General features: G+C 43.2%; 1 long non-coding RNA gene across 1 annotated transcript; it reads right to left on the bottom strand.

Annotated features, from left to right (window-relative positions):
• Positions 1–255: 255 nt before the first annotated feature.
• LOC142748281 (uncharacterized) lies at positions 256–8826 on the bottom strand. The gene is made up of 3 exons (XR_012882215.1): positions 8752–8826; positions 4530–4603; positions 256–325 (listed from the first exon to the last, which is right to left on the bottom strand). It is a non-coding gene; the product is annotated as an uncharacterized LOC142748281 (long non-coding RNA).
• Between the last annotated feature and the right edge of the window lie 2578 nt (positions 8827–11404).

Below are 11404 nucleotides of genomic sequence, written 5' to 3'. Positions count from 1 at the left end.
CCCTCCATACCAGCCAAAAATTTCCCATTGGGGAAGTGGAGATGGTGATGAATGTGTATGTTGGAATGTAAATGAAGTGCACCCATGTGTAGAACACAAAGGCATTTACAATGCCCTTAAATATCTATAGCCAATATATGTACTACTAGACATATATCTTTATATACCGGGAAGGTATTACCACACCTCTGAAAGTCCAGGGCTAGAAACTAGCCTGATAATTATCAGTAATTAATAATAATATTAATTACCAGTCATTTGATTAATCTATTGCTGCTGTCTGGAGGATTCCATATCTTGCTTCTCTTCACTTTCAAATATACACCTAGAAAAAAAAAATCAAGAAAGAGGTGTGATAATACATTCCAGGTATATGCTATAGATGTATTGGAAACAGTAAAGAGATTTTAGTGTGCCTAGTTTCTAATGAAACCCCCAAATATTTTAAGGGCCAATTAAACCCTTTCTGTGATACATTCTGAGGAGCCAAATTAGAGATCCAACCTCAAGTCTTAATATCCAAGAGTATGCACAAACCACCCCATCTTGACTAGAAGCTATAAGTAGGATATAATCAACTCTGATCACAATCCCACAATTAGTTACCAATCACATCAAAGATCAGATGTCTAGAAGAAATAGCACTCTCCTCCACATCTGTATAAAACAGAAAACCATTCTTCAATCTATTCAGTGGACCATTTACAACTCATATATGACATGGGCCTAAATGTGACCTAGAGAGGACACAATATAGCTATTATCAGTCATCATGAAGAATATCACACATTCAACAAAGACCTCACATGCGCCAGGTTAAGACACAAAGTGATATCACTAGTAGCGAAAATAGCTAGATGCTGACTTGCAACTTGTGGCCAAATCACTAGAGAGGCAAAGAAAATTAGACACATCAACTATACTGTGTCACTCATAGTAAAAAAAGAAACATCGTCCACGCAAACCCTAAATCAAAAAGCCACGACAGTCACAATTTTCCAATGACAGACAAAATGCACCTATGACAGCTACATTGTCCCACCACATCTAAATGGCTCCAATGACAGCCACAAAGTCCTCAGTGCCAGCCACATTTCCCGCACATGACAACCACAAAGTCATCAATGCCCCCTATGCAAATCACCATGCCTTCAATACCTGCTAAGCCAACCAAAATTCCCACATGACAACCGTAGTGCCTGCCGTGCCAGCTACAAGACCTTCAAAAAAGCCACAATGCTTTTCAGGTTAGCCACAATGCACTCACAACACCCACAATGTACCTTATTCCAGCTACAATGCGCCATGCCAGCCACAAGGTTCTTATAATAGCCACATTATGCCCCATGTCATTTACATGGTCTCCTAAGTCACTAAAACCCCATGACACCCCCATTGATCCCATGACACACGCAATCTACGTTATCTCCACAAAAATGCCTTAATGGCAGCAACCACGCTGTCAGTGGCCACTATGCCAGCCACAAAGTCCCCATGCCAGCTACAGTGTACTTTATCCCAGCAGCAATGCCGGTGATACCCCTTACCCAACTACAATGACCACCCAAATGTCCTTTATTCAACACACTGGCCTCAGTATCTATATGCAAACTACAATTAACCACATGACAGCCACAAAGCTCCCATGTAAGGCACAATGCGCCAATGACAATGACATTGCGCTCAATGACACCAAGGCATTTACAATGCCCAATGCTGGCAATAATGCTCCTATAAGAGTTACTATGCCCTCATGAAACCCACAATGTCATTTATAAGGGACACAATGCCACTATGACAGTCAAATGCCCTCCATGACAGCCACAAAGCCACCAGAAAATCAACAATCATGCGACCACAATGTACTTTATCCATGCAACAATGCTTTCAATGCCCCTTATGCCAGCCCGAAGGCCAAAATGGAAAGCACCAAATGTCAATGCTCCTTTGCAAGCCACTATGCCTTTATTAAAGTCACAATGAACTCACTTTCCCCTTTGCTAACCAAGACATGACAGACACAAGTCCCCGTGCCAGCCATAATGACACCTGCAAGCCACAATATCCTCATGACACTCGCTATGTCCCATATCCCAGTCATAATATCCTCAATGTTAGCCACAACTTCCTCCCTGCCAGCCAACCACAAAGCCCCCATTACAGCCAATACCACGTGACAGCCATAATGCTTCTAACCAATATCCCATATGGCAGCTAAAATGTCCCCATGACAGATACAAAGTCCAGTGTCCCTTATTCCTTTCACAATGCCCCTTATCCAAACCACATTGCTCTCAATGCCGCCTAAGTTAACTGCAATACAACCATGACAGCCACAATGGCTTCAATAGCCCTATGACAACTACAATGCCCCATGACAGTCATTATGCCAGGAGCCACAATGCCACTATGCGAGCCACAATGTACTTTAGCGCAGACACAGTGCTGCCAATGCCTCTTATGCCAGCCCCAATGCCCCCACGATCGTAAATTGTCCTCCATGCCAGCTAATGTGCTCTAAATGCCAGCTAAATTGCCCCCATGAAATCAACAATGTCCCATTTCCCAGTCAAAATGCAGCCATGACATCTGCAAGGTCCACAATATCCCTTATCCCAGCCACTATGCTCCATGATAATCTAATGCTCTCAATTCCAGACATATTGTCCTCAATGCTCCCTAAGCCAACATCAATAGAACCAGGACAACTAAAATGCCCCATGACAACCACTATGTCCTCATTGTCTACTTTACCAGACACAATGCTTACATAAAATCCACAATGCCCCCCCCCCATGACAGCCACTATCCCCAAATTACTCATATGCGAGCCACAATGCCCTAAGTGCCAATTACAAATTTATCGAACAACCAGAAAGCCCTCAATTCTATCTATGCCAGCATCAATGCCACCACAAACGCCACATTGCACTCCATATCAGCCACAATGGCCTGAATGCCTTTTTTGCATACCTCAATGCTCCCATGACAACTACAAAGTCCCTATGTCAACCACAATTCCTCCTATGGCAGCAATGCCCACGTGCCAGACACAGTGTTCCTCTGGAGCCATTATGCCCACATGTCTGCCACACTGTCCCTGAGCCCAGGCACAATATCTCCATTACAGCCACAATGTTCTCAATTCCCCTTTTGCCAACGAAAATGAAGAAATGGCACAATGCCCTCCATGCCTTTCACAATGCCATTAATAGCCCTATTCCAACTAGATTGCCCCCATTCTACGCACAATGCCCCTAATGCAAGAAGCAATGCCCACAGAACACCCACTATATATCTTATCCAAATAGCCAAATACCAGTCACAATGGCTCCCATTCAAGCAACAATGCACTCATAAGAGCCACTATGCCCCCATGACATCCACAATGTCCCTTATCCCAGCTACAATAGCTCTATTACAGCCACAAGTCCCACAATGCCAGCCACATTATCCTTAATGCCCCCTTAGCCGTCCCACAATGCCAGCCACATTATCCTTAATGCCCTTAGCCATTCGGAATACAACCATGACAACCACAATTCACTTATTGCCTCTTAAGAGAACCATAATGCCCCAAGACAAACAAAATGATTTCATGACAACTACCACTTTCCCAAACACAATGCCCATTTTAATACCACATCTCCAACTAAGTCACAATGCCATTTAATGACAGCAACAATGCCTTCAATGGTAATTACAATTCCGCGAGGACAGTTACAATGTCCACATGACACTGGCTATATGTCTTATCCAAATAGCCAAATACCAGCCAAAATGGCTCCCATTCATGTAACAATGCACTCATGAGAGCCACTATGCCACATGACATCCACAATGTCCCTTATCCCAGCCACATTATTCTCCATGTCCTCTTAGCCATTCGGAATACAACCATGGCAACCACAATTCACTTATTGCCTCTTAATAATTCCCCAAGACAAACAAAATGCTCTCATGACAACTACCACATTCCCAAACACAATGCCCATTTTAATACCACATCTCCAACTAAGTCACAATGCCCTCATTGTTCACTTTACCAGTCACAATCCCAACACAAATATCACAATGCCTCCAAAAAAAGTCACAATGTCCTCATGACAGCCACACTATCCCTAATTCCCAGTCACGATGTTACCATAAAAGCCACAATGTCCTCTGACAACAACATCACGGAATGCATCGTATTACAGCAACAATGTCTTCAATGCTAATTACAATTCCGCGAGGACAGACTCTATGCCCTCAATTCTCCCTATGCCAGCCACAATACCCTCCATACCAGCCAAAAATTTCCCATTGGGGAAGTGGAGATGGTGATGAATGTGTATGTTGGAATGTAAATGCAGTGCACCCATGTGTAGAACACAAAGGCATTTACAATGCCCTTAAATATCTATAGCCAATATATGTACTACTAGACATATATCCTTATATACCGGGAAGGTATTACCACACCTCTGAAAGTCCAGAGCTAGAAACTAGCCTGATAATTATCAGTAATTAATAATAATATTAATTACCAGTCATTTGATTAATCTATTGCTGCTGTCTGGAGGATTCCATATCTTGCTTCTCTTCACTTTCAAATATACACCTAGAAAAAAAAAATCAAGAAAGAGGTGTGATAATACATTCCAGGTATATGCTATAGATGTATTGGAAACAGTAAAGAGATTTTAGTGTGCCTAGTTTCTAATGAAACCCCCAAATATTTTAAGGGCCAATTAAACCCTTTCTGTGATACATTCTGAGGAGCCAAATTAGAGATCCAACCTCAAGTCTTCCTATCCAAGAGTATGCACAAACCACCCCATCTTGACTAGAAGCTATAAGTAGGATATAATAAACTCTGATCACAATCCCAAAATTAGTCACCAATCACATCAAAGATCAGATGTCTAGAAGAAATAGCACTCTCCTCCACATCTGTATAAAACAGAAAACCATTCTACAATCTATTCAGTGGACCATTTACAACTCATATATGACATGGGCCTAAATGTGACCTAGAGAGGACACAATATAGCTATTATCAGTCATCATGAAGAATATCACACATTCAACAAAGACCTCACATGCGCCAGGTTAAGACACAAAGTGATATCACTAGTAGCGAAAATAGCTAGATGCTGACTTGCAACTTGTGGCCAAATCACTAGAGAGGCAAAGAAAATTAGACACATCAACTATACTGTGTCACTCATAGTAAAAAAAGAAACATCGTCCACGCAAACCCTAAATCAAAAAGCCACGACAGTCACAATTTTCCAATGACAGACAAAATGCACCTATGACAGCTACATTGTCCCACCACATCTAAATGGCTCCAATGACAGCCACAAAGTCCTCAGTGCCAGCCACATTTCCCGCACATGACAACCACAAAGTCATCAATGCCCCCTATGCAAATCACCATGCCTTCAATACCTGCTAAGCCAACCAAAATTCCCACATGACAACCATAGTGCCTGCCGTGCCAGCTACAAGACCTTCAAAAAAGCCACAATGCTTTTCAGGTTAGCCACAATGCACTCACAACACCCACAATGTACCTTATTCCAGCTACAATGCGCCATGCCAGCCACAAGGTTCTTATAATAGCCACATTATGCCCCATGTCATTTACATGGTCTCCTAAGTCACTAAAACCCCATGACACCCCCATTGATCCCATGACACACGCAATCTACGTTATCTCCACAAAAATGCCTTAATGGCAGCAACCACGCTGTCAGTGGCCACTATGCCAGCCACAAAGTCCCCATGCCAGCTACAGTGTACTTTATCCCAGCAGCAATGCCGGTGATACCCCTTATCCAAGCTACAATGACCACCCAAATGTCCTTTATTCAACACACTGGCCTCAGTATCTATATGCAAACTACAATTAACCACATGACAGCCACAAAGCTCCCATGTAAGGCACAATGCGCCAATGACAATGACATTGCGCTCAATGACACCAAGGCATTTACAATGCCCAATGCTGGCAATAATGCTCCTATAAGAGTTACTATGCCCTCATGAAACCCACAATGTCATTTATAAGGGACACAATGCCACTATGACAGTCAAATGCCCTCCATGACAGCCACAAAGCCACCAGAAAATCAACAATCATGCGACCACAATGTACTTTATCCATGCAACAATGCTTTCAATGCCCCTTATGCCAGCCCGAAGGCCAAAATGGAAAGCACCAAATGTCAATGCTCCTTTGCAAGCCACTATGCCTTTATTAAAGCCACAATGAACTCACTTTCCCCTTTGCTAACCAAGACATGACAGACACAAGTCCCCGTGCCAGCCATAATGACACCTGCAAGCCACAATATCCTCATGACACTCGCTATGTCCCATATCCCAGTCATAATATCCTCAATGTTAGCCACAACTTCCTCCCTGCCAGCCAACCACAAAGCCCCCATTACAGCCAATACCACGTGACAGCCATAATGCTTCTAACCAATATCCCATATGGCAGCTAAAATGTCCCCATGACAGATACAAAGTCCAGTGTCCCTTATTCCTTTCACAATGCCCCTTATCCAAACCACATTGCTCTCAATGCCGCCTAAGTTAACTGCAATACAACCATGACAGCCACAATGGCTTCAATAGCCCTATGACAACTACAATGCCCCATGACAGTCATTATGCCAGGAGCCACAATGCCACTATACGAGCCACAATGTACTTTAGCGCAGATACAGTGCTGCCAATGCCTCTTATGCCAGCCCCAATGCCCCCACGATCGTAAATTGTCCTCCATGCCAGCTAATGTGCTCTAAATGCCAGCTAAATTGCCCCCATGAAACCAACAATGTCCCATTTCCCAGTCAAAATGCAGCCATGACATCTGCAAGGTCCACAATATCCCTTATCCCAGCCACTATGCTCCATGATAATCTAATGCTCTCAATTCCAGCCATATTGTCCTCAATGCTCCCTAAGCCAACATCAATAGAACCAGGACAACTAAAATGCCCCATGACAACCACTATGTCCTCATTGTCTACTTTACCAGACACAATGCTTACCTAAAATCCACAATGCCCCCCCATGACAGCCACTATCCCCAAATTACTCATATGCGAGCCACAATGCCCTAAGTGCCAATTACAAATTTATCGAACAACCAGAAAGCCCTCAATTCTATCAATGCCACCACAAACGCCACATTGCACTCCATATCAGCCACAATGGCCTGAATGCCTTTTTTGCATACCTCAATGCTCCCATGACAACTACAAAGTCCCTATGTCAACCACAATTCCTCCTATGGCAGCAATGCCCACGTGCCAGACACAGTGTTCCTCTGGAGCCATTATGCCCACATGTCTGCCACACTGTCCCTGAGCCCAGGCACAATATCTCCATTACAGCCACAATGTTCTCAATTCCCCTTTTGCCAACGAAAATGAAGAAATGGCACAATGCCCTCCATGCCTTTCACAATGCCATTAATAGCCCTATTCCAACTAGATTGCCCCCATTCTACGCACAATGCCCCTAATGCAAGAAGCAATGCCCACAGAACACCCACTATATATCTTATCCAAATAGCCAAATACCAGTCACAATGGCTCCCATTCAAGCAACAATGCACTCATAAGAGCCACTATGCCCCCATGACATTCACAATGTCCCTTATCCCAGCTACAATAGCTCTATTACAGCCACAAGTCCCACAATGCCAGCCACATTATCCTTAATGCCCCCTTAGCCATTCGGAATACAACCATGACAACCACAATTCACTTATTGCCTCTTAAGAGAACCATAATGCCCCAAGACAAACAAAATGATTTCATGACAACTACCACTTTCCCAAACATAATGCCCATTTTAATACCACATCTCCAACTAAGTCACAATGCCATTTAATGACAGCAACAATGCCTTCAATGGTAATTACAATTCCGCGAGGACAGTTACAATGTCCACATGACACTGGCTATATGTCTTATCCAAATAGCCAAATACCAGCCAAAATGGCTCCCATTCATGTAACAATGCACTCATGAGAGCCACTATGCCACATGACATCCACAATGTCCCTTATCCCAGCCACATTATTCTCCATGTCCTCTTAGCCATTCGGAATACAACCATGGCAACCACAATTCACTTATTGCCTCTTAATAATTCCCCAAGACAAACAAAATGCTCTCATGACAACTACCACATTCCCAAACACAATGCCCATTTTAATACCACATCTCCAACTAAGTCACAATGCCCTCATTGTTCACTTTACTAGTCACAATCCCAACACAAATATCACAATGCCTCCAAAAAAGTCACAATGTCCTCATGACAGCCACACTATCCCTAATTCCCAGTCACGATGTTACCATAAAAGCCACAATGTCCTCTGACAACAACATCACGGAATGCATCGTATTACAGCAACAATGTCTTCAATGCTAATTACAATTCCGCGAGGACAGACTCTATGCCCTCAATTCTCCCTATGCCAGCCACAATACCCTCCATACCAGCCAAAAATTTCCCATTGGGGAAGTGGAGATGGTGATGAATGTGTATGTTGGAATGTAAATGCAGTGCACCCATGTGTAGAACACAAAGGCATTTACAATGCCCTTAAATATCTATAGCCAATATATGTACTACTAGACATATATCCTTATATACCGGGAAGGTATTACCACACCTCTGAAAGTCCAGAGCTAGAAACTAGCCTGATAATTATCAGTAATTAATAATAATATTAATTACCAGTCATTTGATTCCTCTATTGCCGCTGTCTGGAGGATTCCATATCTTGCTTCTCTTCACTTTCAAATATACACCTAGAAAAAAAAATCAAGAAAGAGGTGTCATAATACATTCCTGGTATATGCTATAGATGTATTGGAAACAGTAAAGAGATTTTAGTGTGCCTAGTTTCTAATGAAACCCCCAAATATTTTAAGGGCCAATTAAACCCTTTCTGTCATACATTCTGAGGAGTCAAATTAGAGATCCAACCTCAAGTCTTCCTATCCAAGAGTATGCACAAACCACCCCATCTTGACTAGAAGCTATAAGTAGGATATAATCAACTCTGATCACAATCCCAAAATTAGTCACCAATCACATCAAAGATCAGATGTCTAGAAGAAATAGCACTCTCCTCCACATCTGTATAAAACAGAAAACCATTCTTCAATCTATTCAGTGGACCATTTACAACTCATATATGACATGGGCCTAAATGTGACCTAGAGAGGACACAATATAGCTATTATCAGTCATCATGAAGAATATCACACATTCAACAAAGACCTCACATGCGCCAGGTTAAGACACAAAGTGATATCACTAGTAGCGAAAATAGCTAGATGCTGACTTGCAACTTGTGGCCAAATCACTAGAGAGGCAAAGAAAATTAGACACATCAACTATACTGTGCCACTCATAGTAAAAAAAGAAACATCGTCCACGCAAACCCTAAATCAAAAAGCCACGACAGTCACAATTTTCCAATGACAGCCAAAATGCACCTATGACAGCTACATTGTCCCACCACATCTAAATGGCTCCAATGACAGCCACAAAGTCCTCAGTGCCAGCCACATTTCCCGCACATGACAACCACAAAGTCATCAATGCCCCCTATGCAAATCACCATGCCTTCAATACCTGCTAAGCCAACCAAAATTCCCACATGACAACCATAGTGCCTGCCGTGCCAGCTACAAGACCTTCAAAAAAGCCACAATGCTTTTCAGGTTAGCCACAATGCACTCACAACACCCACAATGTACCTTATTCCAGCTACAATGCGCCATGCCAGCCACAAGGTTCTTATAATAGCCACATTATGCCCCATGTCATTTACATGGTCTCCTAAGTCACTAAAACCCCATGACACCCCCATTGATCCCATGACACACGCAATCTACGTTATCTCCACAAAAATGCCTTAATGGCAGCAACCACGCTGTCAGTGGCCACTATGCCAGCCACAAAGTCCCCATGCCAGCTACAGTGTACTTTATCCCAGCAGCAATGCCGGTGATACCCCTTATCCAAGCTACAATGACCACCCAAATGTCCTTTATTCAACACACTGGCCTCAGTATCTATATGCAAACTACAATTAACCACATGACAGCCACAAAGCTCCCATGTAAGGCACAATGCGCCAATGACAATGACATTGCGCTCAATGACACCAAGGCATTTACAATGCCCAATGCTGGCAATAATGCTCCTATAAAAGTTACTATGCCCTCATGAAACCCAAAATGTCATTTATAAGGGACACAATGCCACTATGACAGTCAAATGCCCTCCATGACAGCCACAAAGCCACCAGAAAATCAACAATCATGCGACCACAATGTACTTTATCCATGCAACAATGCTTTCAATGCCCCTTATGCCAGCCCGAAGGCCAAAATGGAAAGCACCAAATGTCAATGCTCCTTTGCAAGCCACTATGCCTTTATTAAAGCCACAATGAACTCACTTTCCCCTTTGCTAACCAAGACATGACAGACACAAGTCCCCGTGCCAGCCATAATGACACCTGCAAGCCACAATATCCTCATGACACTCGCTATGTCCCATATCCCAGTCATAATATCCTCAATGTTAGCCACAACTTCCTCCCTGCCAGCCAACCACAAAGCCCCCATTACAGCCAATACCACGTGACAGCCATAATGCTTCTAACCAATATCCCATATGGCAGCTAAAATGTCCCCATGACAGATACAAAGTCCAGTGTCCCTTATTCCTTTCACAATGCCCCTTATCCAAACCACATTGCTCTCAATGCCGCCTAAGTTAACTGCAATACAACCATGACAGCCACAATGGCTTCAATAGCCCTATGACAACTACAATGCCCCATGACAGTCATTATGCCAGGAGCCACAATGCCACTATGCGAGCCACAATGTACTTTAGTGCAGACACAGTGCTGCCAATGCCTCTTATGCCAGCCCCAATGCCCCCACGATCGTAAATTGTCCTCCATGCCAGCTAATGTGCTCTAAATGCCAGCTAAATTGCCCCCATGAAACCAACAATGTCCCATTTCCCAGTCAAAATGCAGCCATGACATCTGCAAGGTCCACAATATCCCTTATCCCAGCCACTATGCTCCATGATAATCTAATGCTCTCAATTCCAGCCATATTGTCCTCAATGCTCCCTAAGCCAACATCAATAGAACCAGGACAACTAAAATGCCCCATGACAACCACTATGTCCTCATTGTCTACTTTACCAGACACAATGCTTACCTAAAATCCACAATGCCCCCCCATGACAGCCACTATCCCCAAATTACTCATATGCGAGCCACAATGCCCTAAGTGCCAATTACAAATTTATCGAACAACCAGAAAGCCCTCAATTCTATCAATGCCACCACAAA

This window comes from Rhinoderma darwinii, chromosome 3, assembly GCF_050947455.1.
Source record: "Rhinoderma darwinii isolate aRhiDar2 chromosome 3, aRhiDar2.hap1, whole genome shotgun sequence".
Lineage (NCBI taxonomy): Eukaryota > Metazoa > Chordata > Amphibia > Anura > Rhinodermatidae > Rhinoderma > Rhinoderma darwinii.
This window is presented reverse-complemented; position numbering and strand designations above follow the sequence as displayed.